The following is a 15,069-nucleotide window of genomic DNA, read 5'->3' on the forward strand; positions in this document are numbered from 1 at the left end:
GAATTTTCCTTGGGCACGTCAAACCTGTCGGGAATAAATTGTAAGCGGTGGGTTTTCGTCGTATCGGAACTTCATGAGTTTCCTTTGACTGAACCTCTTTTGCTTTTCCTACGGATATTATCACACCATTTGTAACCCCCAGAGTTTGTAGATTGATAGAGAGAACCTATGACCCTTTTTCCCCTTGATGGAGAGTTAACATATGTTGCCTTCCCTCCATCGTAGTTTTGCATTGCCCCAGTTGGACTGACCCTTGCCCCCAGGTTATCGTAGAGTGTCCTTGTAAATTTGATATGTTCTAAGATGAACCCCTTTATGACTAGATACATCTTGAGTGTATCTATGAGGGAACTCTTTGTTGAACTAATCCTTGCTCGATGACAACCTTTATTGTATTTACAAACCCGTTACGGAAAGGCATGGACATGCAGTCGGCATGGCGAAAGGCATCCTTTTTCTCCTTGTGAGACCAAGTTCGTTCTCGATAATTTATCCTCCTTTCTCCATAGTCTACGATCCTTTTGATTTTTTTTTAGTCTCGGGAAATCGGCTAGCTCGGTAAGTGTGGATGCAGGCGTAGATGCGAATGCAAATGTATGAATGCATAAAAAATGCAAATGCATGGATATGCGAGAGTCTCCTTGTGTTATAACTTCCTTTATGCAATGCAGACGGGTGACAAGTAATCCTAGGGGTAGCCTTAGAGGCGACATTAGACCGTAGTGAAATCCTTGCGAGATAGATGTAACGACACGCCAATGGAGATCCCTTAGATTAGGGAGTATGTAGAAGGTAGCGGCTGGTGACCGTTCAAGACAGTCACTGAATCGCATGGCCATTGAGAGGCCAATCGACGTATGCTAACAAAGATGTCCTTCGTACGAAGGGTGCGATTTTAAAAATAGAATCCCTATAGTCTAAGGAACTCGTAGATGTAAGCGCGGGGTGACCGTTCAAGACAGTATCTGAATCACATGGCCATCGAGAGGCCAATTGACGTGCGTAAACGAAGATGTCCTTCGTGGGAAGGACGCGTAGTTGTAAAATATGAAGATATAAAAGGAAACTCCCCGCGGGTTAGGGAGTGCGTAGATGCGGGCGCGGAGTGACCGTTCATGACAGTCACTAGGTCTCATGGCCATCGAGAGGCCAATCAACGTGCCTAAATGGAGGTGTCCTTCGTGGGAAGGACATGGTTTTAACAGTAGAGTCTCTGCAGGCCAGGGAACGCGTAGGAGTACCTGCAAAATTAAACGCAAGGCATTCGCAGAACACAAATTGCATATATAATAAGCACGTAAGCACATAAGCCCTAGGTTCAAAGGTCCGACGTAACGGCTTAGGGTGCCTACCCTTCCCATTGGTATGTTCTAGAAGGTCTCATGGGATCGTTCGTAGCCGCCGAGACTTTTTGTCTCTTTGGATTTTAGAACAACTCATTTATCCATGAGGTTCGAGTTTTAGGGGTAGGTTCCCAGAGAGATCAGCCAAATACCAAGTCCAGCCCTCATCAAGGTCGAGCCTCGTATCAGACCTTTCCGGATATTCAACCCACTCTGAGTGGAATTATAATAAGACTCGTAGGCGATGTAATTCCCCTCTGGTCATTATTATAATTCCCACGCTTAGGCTTAGCAACAATATATATATATCCCAGAATATACAGTAAAACCAGTAATAATTAAATAAACATTTAAAAATTACTGTAAAAGATAATTACTGTAAATAAAACCATAAATAAATAAAATAAATATATTAAATTAAATATTTAAATAAAGAGAGAAAGAAAAACCCAAATCCTAATTCACAACCCTAGTTTTGGCAAATTAGCCAAACCCTAATTGATTCGCCAAAACCTAAACCCTGTCAAAACCTAAAGGAGCATAATAATTTACAGTTTTGTTATCACTAATCCCCAGCAGAGTCGCCAGCTGTAGCAACCTGCCCTAAAAATTTAGCTTTTTAGAGTCGCCACCTATTCTGAAGGGCGAATAGGAAACCCTATGCAGTTAAGAGATCGGGGTAAGTTATTATAATCAGGTCGAGGGAAGGTGTTAGGCCCCCTCAACCCTTTCCTATTGGCTTTGAATCTAGGGTAACAGTTTTATGGCTAAAATACTCAGGTTTTATAGCTAAGGAAATGAATAGGGTGAAAATTGAGATTTAGAACTGAATTGAGATTTTAGGGGGGGAGACTCGCCTTGTTACCAAGTGCCTACGTAGTTCGGGCACAGGATTGTACGCCTTAGAATTTGATATGAATGTGTTGACGGTATTTTGAATTACCGTTTCGCAGTTTTGAAAAGGTATTTTGAATTACCTGATTAGAAAGGATGAAAATCCGTAGTTTGTGGTTTGATGTGTTTTAAGTGTTTGGGCGTACAACCCTGATTTGATATGGCACTGTTAGATGCGGTGATCAATAGATTTGATCAGTATAGCTAACAGATTAATGGGTATTGCTGGTTACTCAGATCGATAGATTGATCGTCGCGGGCAGCAAATTAAATGTATTTTAATTTGTAATTTTATCTCTCGTCTATTGCGACTAATGGATTTAGTCAGGCCGAGGAGAGAATTAAAATGTTTATCTCTCGTCTATTGCGACTAATAGATTTAGTCGGGTCGAGGAGAGAATTGAAATGTTAATGTTTCTTTTTTAGTTTTGCCAAATGGGCAATGGGATTGAGTAAACCCTAATGCCTTGACCTTTCTAGGATTTTTGTGATTTTTATACCAATTAAAATTAATTAAAAAAGATGAAATCGATATAATCGAAATAATCGGGAGGAAATCCTAAACCCTAGTCTAATCCTAATTTTATTATCTACCTTAATTATCAAAATTAAATTATATTAATCCTAAATTAAATTAATTAAACCTAAATCTAATAATTAAATAGTAAAACAAAAATAATATATATAAGAAAACCTGGCAATGATCCTGTGTGATGCGCCTGTGAAGCTCCATGATAAGCCTCCAGTCTCATGGGTGTTGGAATCTAATATTGGTATCATCGTGTGGCCCAGATTTGAGGGTGCACCGTGTGCTTTCTGGAAGCGTGCGCACTGGAACTTGTGGATACTGAAACTACAAATGAAATAAAACCCAAAAGATCCCCAGCCAGGGATCGAACCGGCGTGACGAAGAGACCACGAACCAAACATGCACATCTACCACTAGGCCAAAGGTATTTCGCTGTTTAACAAAACAATGGCAAATAATATATATGAATTGCAACCCTTTAATATTTTGAAACGAAATCTTCCTGTTCATCTTCGTTTATTTTTCTGAAAAAAGCATAGGGACCTTTGGCTACGGTTCCCTTTCATGGCTACATGTCTCCACCATTCAAATCTACAAATTAATGTCAAAACATACCAAATAATAACTCGGATTAACCATATATAACATCCCGAACTCCATGGAACCATTAATTTAATCCGAAATTATCCGTAACCGAAAATCCTAATTTCATAACTTGTGAAACCTAGCCATGGTAATTCACAAAACCTGCAAGAAAGCTCAAATCAAACGGTCCAGGGAGATTTTAAACAAGATTCTAAACACAAACCTATACCCGAAATTGATTTGTGATGCGTATATGATCGGATTCGACTTTAAGAATTTTGAGGCGAAAAGAAAAAAAACATTAGGATACGTTTGTGTATGTTCAGACCAATGGTTCTATTTCTAAATGAATCAATTTCTATACAAATTATGTACAATAGTGGACCTGCAATATTTGTCTATACGTGCTATTAGGATAAGAAAGAAAAATCCCCCTACTGATATTTTTCGGCCCCCCTCCAAAATAGGATTATGCACCTCTTTTATATTGCACCAACTAGGTTTTCTTTTTATTCCTAATGGGCCTATTGCCCAAATAACATAATAATAATAATAATAATAATAAAAAAACTCCTAATAATTAAAATTAGTAAGAATAATAATAGTTAGTAATAATATATACAAATTCTATAATATTAGTAATAATATCTCCTAATATTAATATTAATATTAATAATAAAATTAATAATATTAAATACTAATAGTTAGAAATAATAAAAAATACTAATAATGATCCAAAAAATGCAAATATTAGTAAAAGAAAAAATAATATTAACAAATGATGAAACCCCTGAAACACCTGTTAGTTGCACCCCATTTATTTCTCAGGATATTTTATAAGAGGATGGTTTGACAATAGAAATGTCAAACCCCATTACTCTTAATTTTGACCCTTGATGAATTAAAAGACATGAATTGATCTGGCAAATTTTGGGGTATGACACATGTCGGGTCGAACTCTTCTGCGTTTTTGTCTGACAGGCGTACAACCCTCTTTGAGTGGTATCCTATGCACAACGATGTCTGTATCCAACCCAGGCATGTCACGGTATGATCAAGCGAATATTTCCATATAATCATGGAGGAGCTTGACCACTGTTGCTTTTATTTCCTTGTTCAGTGTTGCCCCAATCTTGATTTCCTTGGGAGCATGCTCTTGGATTCCCTGTCCATCATCCTTGACAATTCTTCTGGAAGTTCATCGTCTTCCTCATCCCCTTCCTCAGACTGATTAGCGAGAGCCTCGAATTTACATTGAGTTTCATCAGTATTATTATCGGTGATGTTAGAAGGTGATCTGCACAAGTTTATGTTTTTGTTTTTTAGTATGCAATTATGATTGTGCTTTTGTTTTATGCAAAATGTTATTTGTCATTTCGAGAAAGTGAATGCAAGAACGAGATAGAGTTTTCAATACCAAATGCAAATGACAATTTTATTAATAAACTCAACTTTGAAAGTAAATGGGGCCCTTACAAACCAACTCTATGCTCCGGGCGAGGCATGAGCGACATTGTTTTTTTATTAATTGAAAGGGAAATAAAACACACGTCAAAACAAATTACTTTGAAACATAAACTATCTCCGGTATCTCCAGGCTTGTCCAATTTTGAAGTTGTTCTCCTGGTCTAATCATCCTGATGAAGTTGGACGTACCCTCCATGCTAGATATCATGGATTCATGCTCATACTCCCCTGTGACAAAAGTTTGTGCGATCGGAGGGAAACGTTGCTCTTCCTTTGCAGCCTTCTTTGTTGGCTGGTATCCTAACTCCTGACGATCTCTTTTCTCTTGCACTTCTGGAAATTTGCCCCAGCCTTCCATCTTTGTGTCTTGCAGGTCTCTCCAAGATGTTACCGCCCTTCGCGTTTTCTCAATTGGTAGTGTGACAGCAGTTGCGATCTCTAATGCTTGGAACGAAGTCTCTAATGCTTTTTCTCCAGCCTCAATGTATCGGTACGAGTCCAGATTACTGACAAATATGTCCACCTCCCCATTGACAGTTACTATAGAGTTTCCATCCACAAATTTTACTTTTTGATGCAGAGTGGAGGTAATTGCCCCAGCAGCATGAATCCAAGGACGTCCCAGTAAGCAGGTATATGCAGGTTCAATCTCCATTACTTGGAAATTGATGCAGAAAGTGTGGGGGCCTATTACCACAGGGAGGTCCACCAATCCAAACACCGGGCTTTGCGACCCATCGAAGGCTTTGACCACCAGACGGCTTGGTCTTATTACTAGTCCTTCCAAGTCTATCTTGTCCAAGGTGGCTTTTGGCATCACATTTAATGACGAACCTGTGTCAATCAGAACCCTAGATAGATGGGCTTTCCCGCATTGTATGGAGATATGCAAGGCTTTGTTATGCTCTCTCCCTTGTGGGGGTTGCTCATGATCACTAAAGCTTAGGCATGCCCCAGCAGTGAGATTAGCCACCATTCCATCGAATTGATTTACAGTGATGTCCTTAGTTACGTGGGCAGCGCTCAAGATTTTCATCAGGGTGTCTCGATGTTTTTCTGAATGTATTAACAGCGAGAGGAGGGATATCCTGGATGGAGTTTGGTGCAACTGGTCCACTACCTTATAATCACTTTTCTTAATCAACGCCAAGAACTCTTCAGCATCTTTGTTAGTGGTTTCTTTGTCTTTGGATGTGTTTTTCTCAGTCGGGTGTCATACCCCAAATTTGTCCTACCCTTGACTTCTAACTGGCTTAGACTTTGCATCCACGTACATACTCTCCATTAGGTCATTGACATAACTCATGCATTCATTAATCAATAAATCTGGCATTGGGATCAAGGATCGTGAAGAATTAGGGTTCCTATATTGCTTTGAGGCTCTCACATTCATTCAAAGGATACAAGGGTACTATCTCTCAAGATGTACCAAGTTCGAAGGATTAAAGTTATATCCCCCGTGTGTATCAAGAGATTAGAGTTACTTACGCATGGTGTCTGAGATTGTTGTTTCCACTAAGGTTCACCAGACTTATACTAAGATGGTCCCCTATGCTTCAAGTCTTGTCTTCATCCAAAGGATTCCTCAGGATATTCCGTTTGTAATCATTGAGTCAAGGAGTTTGTGAAGTGGAGTGCAAAGAGGACGAATCATGATACAAGATTATGAGCTTAAAGAGAGCATTGTATTCAAGGCACTACTATATGTTCAATTTGTTGGTAGTTTGGTTTGAATTAAGGAATTGAGATTGAATTAGATTCACAATGATTTGAGGATGAATTTGATTCGATGATATGATTGATTCTACTATTCAAATTTCTTTCAAGACAGTTTGGTTCAAGCTAAGACACACGGTGCAAGAAATGAGGTTGTGAATTGTCTTCGATCAAGGGATTATCATTTCTCCCAATTATTTGTTGATTGCAATACAAGGTGAATTATATTGGGGATTTAATTCAGGATCATTTGAGAATTGAAATAGCATTCAAAGTTTTCACCGACTTCATTCATCAAGTCCAAATCGTAAGACATGATCTCAAGATGCCTAAGTTCATTTAACATACAAAGGAAATGTCACTCAAGTCAACATGGTTCAACTTCATATATTCACTCATAATTCAAATATCCCACAACTGTATTCAAAATTATCATTCAAAAAAATCCTTAAGCGAGCACTGTTGCACTTATTACATTCTTACACAAAAAAGAAGGAAAAATTACATGGATGATTCCAATACCAAAAGAGCTTATGCAAGGTCCCGATTACATCACAATCTCTAAATTAGCATACCAAGTTTCATCACAATTCCATATAATACTAAAGGGTATTATTATGCAAGAACAGTATAAGAAAATTACAAAATTTTGATCACTGGAACCTATTTCCAGCTTGTAAAAAAGGTTCTGCATCCAATATGATAGAAACCGAGCCACGTTCGAAAAAGCCTAATACTGGCAGCCAAGCTCTCGCTTATGCTATCATCATTCCAAGTCCATTCTCCAAAGTTCTCGTCCCGTTCCAAACAAGGTTCAAAACCGGCTGCAATATACTTCAAACCACAAGAAAAACCGGAGTTGCTTAGTCTTCAAACCGTACCTGCACAATGTCGAAAGTCAGACCAAAAACCAATTCAAAAGTAACAAACAAAAGCTAACAATAGCACCCATGTCAGCCCTGCACATCCAGCAAGAGTACATGCCGGTCAAAACCTCAGCCGCAACTCCAACAATTCAAAATGATTCGGAATCGGGGAACCTGCATTATCATAAAAAATCCAGCAAGAAGACAAGTCAGTATTCAAAACCTAATCAAGTCCGCAGCCTTGTGTCATATATGCCACATTCCAAACCAAGATCCAAAAACATTCAAAAGTTAGCATTCATACACACAGGACTAACTTCTAACTGTTATAAACCATAGCCAATTACCAACACTTTCTACTAACCAAAACTTAACAGAACCCACCCTAACTTTCTATACTTTTAACAGCCACATAACAGAAGTTATAACACTTCTAACTAACTTAGCCAACTTCTAACTACCAAAAAATCAGTTTATAACTAACCTCCTAACCAGATCCTAACTAACCATAACTAACTCTCAAAAAACCTATAACAGAAACCAGAGTTGTAACCAACTTCCCACAAGTAACTAACTGAGTTTCAGTTCATAACTAACTTCCTCAAACAGAAACTAACCACAAAAAAAATCAGTTACATTGCCTAACAGAATTTCTGAATGAAAGAGAAAAGAGGAGGAGATGAGAAACGGATCTTATAACTGAATCCCAACAGAAATCAGAAGAAACTAACCTTCAAAAACGATCTTCTTCATCTCTATATAGCAGAGTTGAATCTCCCTTCAACAGCTCTCTCTCGATTCTTCATTCTGATCACACATCACCTCCTTCAATCACCATCTTCAATTCACAATCCTCCACCATCTTCACGTTCACCATCTTCACACACATCTTCACCAGACGCACACACTTCATTCATCTCCCATTCTCTCCCTTTTTTCTCACCTTCATCTTCTCCACACCTCAATTCAATCATCACCAAAAAAAAGAGCTAATAGAAAAGGGTAACAGAATTCAGAGAAGGAGAATAACAGAAAAATCAGCAAGAATCGTAACAGAGAACTCACCTCTAACCACCTTCAACCTTCACTATGAACAGAGAACCTTGATTCATCTTCTTCACCATTCATCGATTCAAAACCTCCAGCAACCACAATCTTCAACCTTCGCAGAATTCAATCTTCGCTCTTCATTTTCTCGGCATCATCTTCAGTCACCAATCATCAACTCAGCCTCAACGCTAATCTCCATTCCATCTTCTCCTCAATCTTCATTTGCCTTCATAATCTTCACACAATCATCACCGCTTCGCATCATCGTCATGATCTTCATCTCCGCCTTGTATCACCTGAATCGTGCCACCGAAGAAGCTCTGTTCAGAACAACAACAACGATAAGCGCATCACGTCCGTCATCCTCAATCATCAACTCTCCGTAACAATTCATCACTAAGTCTCCACGGTCCGAACCGAGTAGCCTTCACTCACCATTAACCTCATCATCATTTTGAATCTAGAAACAGAAGCAGAGGAGAGGTTAAGGGAGACGTTTTCTTCGGTGGCATCGTTTCTGATCGAAGAAGACGAGTTTATCGTCGGAGATTGTTGAGAAAGGTGTTGGCACCGTTTGAGGTCGAGGCAAGAGTAGAGAAGATGAGAGAAGGGTTTTGAGCCGCGGTGTTCACGGAAGTGGCCGGAGAGTTTCATCGGAGTTGTCGCTGGAGAAGAGAGGTTATCTGGCCGCCGCCGCGAGCGAGAGAGGAAGGAGAGGTTTCTCATTGAACGCAAGATGAATCGACACATTTCAGGGTAACCCTAATCCCCTTTCCATTATAAATTTATAATTTTATCCTATAGTTTTAATTGAATTAATTGTTGATTAATTGTTGAAAATCTGGGCATTATGTGGATAATTAATGGAAATTGAATTGGTATAAAGTTTGAAATAAGAATCTGATGATTAATTTGAGATTGAATTGAACTGAACAGTAGCTGAATTGGATCAAACGAACACAGGGCCTTGTCGCCAGATTCTGTAGTGCACCCCCCATGGCCCAACTACCATTTTTGTGCTGAATTAAAAATTGTAAACAAAAAACAATTCTGTTGGGCCTTTCCTGTGGGCCAGTGTCCGAATTACTTTGTTAACATGACTTCAGTATTGCACCCCCCCTGATCACATTTTTTTCTTGTTAAAATTTAGGTATTGACATAGCTTTTGGTTACTAAATTTCTTTCGATAAAACAATAAAAGTCATGATTTTCTAGGTAGATTTAGATGATTTTAGGAGTAATTTTTAGTCTTAGAATTTTCTCATAAAAACCTCATAAAAAAATACTAGTTTAGACTTAGTAACATTTAGGTTTTTAGTATAATTAGGCTTGAATTAGAAATCTCTCAACATAAAAAAAAAGCTTATAAAAATAGTAGTTTGTTTAGGATTAAAATTGACATTTTTGGTAGTTCTTTGCTTCACTAGAAAATCAATAAAAAATAGTAGTTTTTTTTAGTTTCATTTTTTGTACTAATACTTGAATTGCTTCTCTTATGCTTTTGTATCATTTTCATGCTATTTGTGTATAATTGTTGTGTGACTTTGGTTACTTGTTTTTGGCCTTATCTTAGGCCTATTTTGTTGATACCATTTTAATGCTTCTTTTAGAATCTATCCCATGTTAACATTAGGATTTAGACTTGTATAGACAACTTAGACTAGAATTTAGATATAGTTCCCTATTGCATTCTTTCTCTTTTCAACTCTTTAAAACATTAATAAAATAAAGATGCGAATCACATTAAGAAAGTGATAGAGAAATGAGTGGGATTCGTTCCCTAATCTGTTTCTCAATCACTTAGTGGCATAGAAATGAGTGGGATTCATTCCCTAATCTGTTTCTCGGTCACTACTTAATGGGAGAGAAATGAGTGGGATTTATTCCCTAATCTGTTTCTCAAACATTAATTAATGGGAGAGAAATGAGTGAGATTCATTCTCTAATCTGTTTCTCAAACATTACATAATGGGATGGAAGTGAGTGGGATTCATTCCCTAATCCGCTTCTCGATCATTATACATTTTATGTGATTCGACTCGCAAACAAATTCCCCTTAAAAAATACACAACCAAAAACACTTAAAACATCTAACAATGGTTCAGACTAAAGCAAAGTAGAGAAAGTGGTGAGTGGCCCGGTATTGGGAACTGTTCATCACTCATCTACCCTAAAAGACACAAACCAAACATTTCTTTTGCCTAAGGGCACCGTTATCTCCGCTCCATTGCATCCTAGGCTGTCCCTTATGCAAGAGCGTGAGCGTTAACTCCGCCCAACTAAAAAACACAAAAACAAACAGAAAATCGTGAGCCGAGCTACGGTAACTCTGATTCCTGAAAAGGATACGTAGGCAGCGGGGTAGGGCCCGTGCGAGTACAATTCTTTATTTTCCCTACATTTTGCATTCATTTCGCATTTAGACATAGACATAGTTAGACACCCATTAGATAGAAACAAACATAGGTGGATACCATCGAGTACGATGGGCGTGAGGGGTGCTAATACCTTCCCCTCGCGTAACCGACTCCCGTACCTTGATTCTCTGGTCGCAAGACCCTGTTCCTTCCTTTGCTAGGTTTTCTGATATTCCTTTCCCTTATGGGATAAATATATTGGTGGCGACTCTGTTCATTTTTCGCGAGCGTGCGACAGCTGGCGACTCTGCTGGGGATGTTGCTAGACCTGTTGCTGGTCCATCCTTAGTGAGTCGATCCTAGCCTATCCGTTTGTTTGTTTATTTACTGGGTGTGCTATGTTTTGTCTATACGTGCATTTATTTATTTTATGTATTTATTTTATGTTTCACATGTCCTGTTTATTTTCTGCTTGCATATCATGTTTATTTCTGCTTGCACATCATGCATATGGATTATATTTTGTGTTCTTTGGGGTCTTCTGTTCTGTTTTGCAGGTTGGGTGGGTTGTTTCTATGAGGTAAAAGGCCCAATACCCAGGCCAGAGTGACACATAGGATACCTAGGATAGAGTGGATAGTCATGACGCCAACAGAATGTCAGGTTCTGTTGATCGCGATCATGAGACCCACGACCAGTCGAGGTTCAAATGAGATACCGTTGTTGGCATGTATTTGCAACAATGATGGTGTTTCAGGAGAACTGATAACGCTGGAAGCCATTGACCTACCTTGACTTAGATTCACCTGTGAGTGGGGTGGGATATACATGACAGGTATCGTTGGTGACTATTCTGTTCTGTTGGTGACTATTGGTTTTCCTGGTATTCAAAAAAGGTGTCGGACCTTTGATCCTGTGACATTTGACCTGTATCAGTTATTCAGAGGATTGTACAGTGGTTACTAAGATTATATGGACTGTGGATCCCATGCTTTTGCATTGCATAACATCATTGCTTTATCCACTCCATTTATGAAAGATCCTAAAGTCTATTTCCAAAAAAAAAAGAGAAAAGAAAAGAAAAGAAAAGATATGTAAAAGAAAAGGAAATAGAAAAGCAAAAAAAAGGAAAGAAAAGATATTCTATACAAAAAAAGAGAAGCTTTGATTCCAAAAAAGAAAAAAGAAAGTGTGTGAAAAGACTTCAGGATCTCTCATAAATGAAACATGCATTCATACTATCATGCATTTCATGGTTCTTTCAGAGACTTATGGGACCATTTCTATCCAGATTTCAAGATCAACAACAGATTTGACTTCTCGCTGCCGCAACTCCAAAATCAACTATGGAACAACTCCGTGAGGAAATGGATGAGATGAGGGAACAAATGGGTCATCTTATGTTGGAGATGCAAGACTTGGTCCATAATCAGGATGCACTAAAAGAAGAGAATAGTCAGTTGAAGACCCAGTTAAGCTTGGTTATGGAAATTCTAAAAACAGTACTAAGAAAGGAAGGGGATGTTGTTCCTACTGCTGCAACAGAAGTTGTTGATCCCTTCTCTTCAGTAGGATCCCTTCCCACTCATGGAATACCTCAGGGAGTTCCTCCTCAACTCCATGTGCCATTACCTCCATGCCAATCCGTTCTTCAAGGAGGCCAAATGTGTGGGAAAAAGCCTAAGAAACCTCAGAGAATTCTCAATCCTATCCCGATGCCTTACGCTCAGTTACTTCCCCGTTTGCTGGAGCTTCAGTTGGTTGAGCTACGAGAATTGGCTACGCCTGAAAAGCTTCCCCCCACCTTTGATGCCAATGCTAGATGTGAGTTCCATTCTGGGGCACCTGGTCATGATATTGAGAATTGTAGGGCGCTGAAGCAGCAAATTCAAGATCTCATTGATTCAAAAGTGATTTTGTTCACCCCCGAGGGTATGTTTGTTCAAGGAAATGGGGTTCCAACTGCGGTGGAAGAAAAGGTTGATTCTTACTTCTATGTCAGATCTACTTCAAATCAGAAGCATAATGCACCATCTTGGGTTCCAGGTTTCCCACCTCATCAGTCTCCATTTGTTTCACAGCCAGATCAAAAGAGGAAGACACCCGAACAGAATCATCAACAAGGTCATCCGAATGAATACCCACCTAGAAGTAATTTGGGGCGAAGAAATGCTCCTCTGGACCAGATTCCTATGACATACACTAAACTTCTTCCATATCTAGTGCAAAGCTCATTGGTGGTCCCCAAATCTCTGAAACCTCCACCACGCCCGTTTCCACCTGGGCATGACCCTAATGTGCAATGTAGGTACCACGCTGGATCAGCAGGGCACTCAACCGAGGACTGCAACGCTTTCAAAGCCAAGGTGCAACAATTGATCGACGAGAGACATATAACCCTTCAAGGAGGAAACATGTGGGTGAACGGAATGCCCGTGCCCAAGTGAATGTCCGTATTCCATGGAGTGTCACAAAAAGAAATAAGCCCAGAAGGAGTCAAGTCTCCTCAACTATGGCAATCATCATTTCCTTTCTGTGTTCTCATTTCGAGTATTCCCTGTTTTGTAGAAAGCTGCTTCCTTGAACTCGTTGGTATAATAATAATAAAAACACCACAAATTCTCGAGCAACTTTGTCAGAATCTCTTTCAAGTAGTAATCAAGAATGTTTTGTAGAAGCATCTCTCATTCTCAAGGTTCTTATGCTCAGTTGTATCTGTGGAGGTTGGTGTTTCAGTTGGTGTTTGAGTTCTCTTTGCAACAAATACCTTCTCTAAGTTTGGTGACTACGCAAGGTTCCTCCATGTTTGATGGCAAATACTTCTTCAATGAATATGCTTGGGGCTCCCGCACGAGGGATAAGCAAGACGCACTCTTATCTTGAGCATTGCATCATCTGCATTGCTCGAATCCCTAAAGCATTACAAATTCTTGGGTGACTTGGTCAGAATCTTCTTCTGTGTGGTAATCAAGAATGTTCTACACAACACTTCTCATTCTCAAGGTTCTCGTGCTCAGTTGTATCCCTGAGGGTTGGTGTTCCAGTTGGTGTTTTGATCTTTCTTCACAACAGATAGCTTCTCTAAGTTGGATGGCAATGCAAGGTTCCTCCATGTTTGATGGTGAATACTTCTCCAACATCTATGCTTGGGGCTCCCGCACGAGGGATAAGCAAGACGTACTCTTATCTTGAGCTTTGCATCACTCGCATTGCTCGAATCCCTAAAGCAAGGCAAAAGTTTACAACTCATGGGTGACTTTGTTGGAGTTCTCTTTTGAAGTAATCTGAAGTGTTTGGAAGGAACTGCAGAAAGTATTCAAGCTCAACAAGTCCAGACGGAGTCAAGTCTCCTCAACAACGACACCCATTTAGTTTCTTACTGCATTCTCATTGTAATTTTTCATTTGTTTGTTTAAGCATTTATAGCATGTAAAAACTTGTTAATTTCTGAATGAAAATAAATACATTGTTTATGTTTGTTTTGAAGAAATCCATTCGTTTTCACTCATAAATGTTTTTGGCATTACGATACCAACTTTACTAATCACTTGCTTAGGCAAAAAGCGGAGGGAGAATGATGAAAAATAAAAATGCAAAAATCTCCAATTGTGTACATTTGAATAAAACCCTGCTGAGGATGTACAGGCATTGTTTCAAATCCCCAAACACCGGAGATATAAGGGAGATAGACCCTCGATAACCCCTTTGAGCCTTGAAGTAGGAATTTCTTTTCTAATCATAAAAAACCCTTATTTTAACCTTGGGGCAGGGTAGTGTTCATTTAACCTGATCGAGTGTTCAAAACTCACCAAAAGGGTATACATCCAAGGATACAACAATGGTTATCCCTCAAAAGGTTGAGGAACGTCAAAACCGCAATGATTATCCTTATTCCATCAAGAGATCGAGAGATGACGATGCCACAACGGCAATCCTTCATCAAATCAAAGGAGTGAGGCAGTCGCAATCACCTCCAACGAATCAAAGACTATGCGAGGTCACACGACTTGTTAAAAAAAAAAAGAGAGAGCAAAAAAAAATGGCAAAAAATAATGAAAATAAAAAAAAGATGAAAAGAAAATGGCAAAAGGAAAAGATGACGAAATTGCCAAGCAGGAACAAAGTCGTGTGATCATGAATCAGAAGAATAAAAGGTGAGCGACCGCCATGTCCAAAGAACCTCATTGATTCCTCAACCATTCCAAAATTCCTTGTGAGGGATGAACACTCGTATCAAGGTAAATTGAACATAGGACTGGAGA

Source organism: Vicia villosa, unplaced genomic scaffold (genome assembly GCF_029867415.1).
Source record: "Vicia villosa cultivar HV-30 ecotype Madison, WI unplaced genomic scaffold, Vvil1.0 ctg.000252F_1_1, whole genome shotgun sequence".
NCBI classification, from domain to species: domain Eukaryota; kingdom Viridiplantae; phylum Streptophyta; class Magnoliopsida; order Fabales; family Fabaceae; genus Vicia; species Vicia villosa.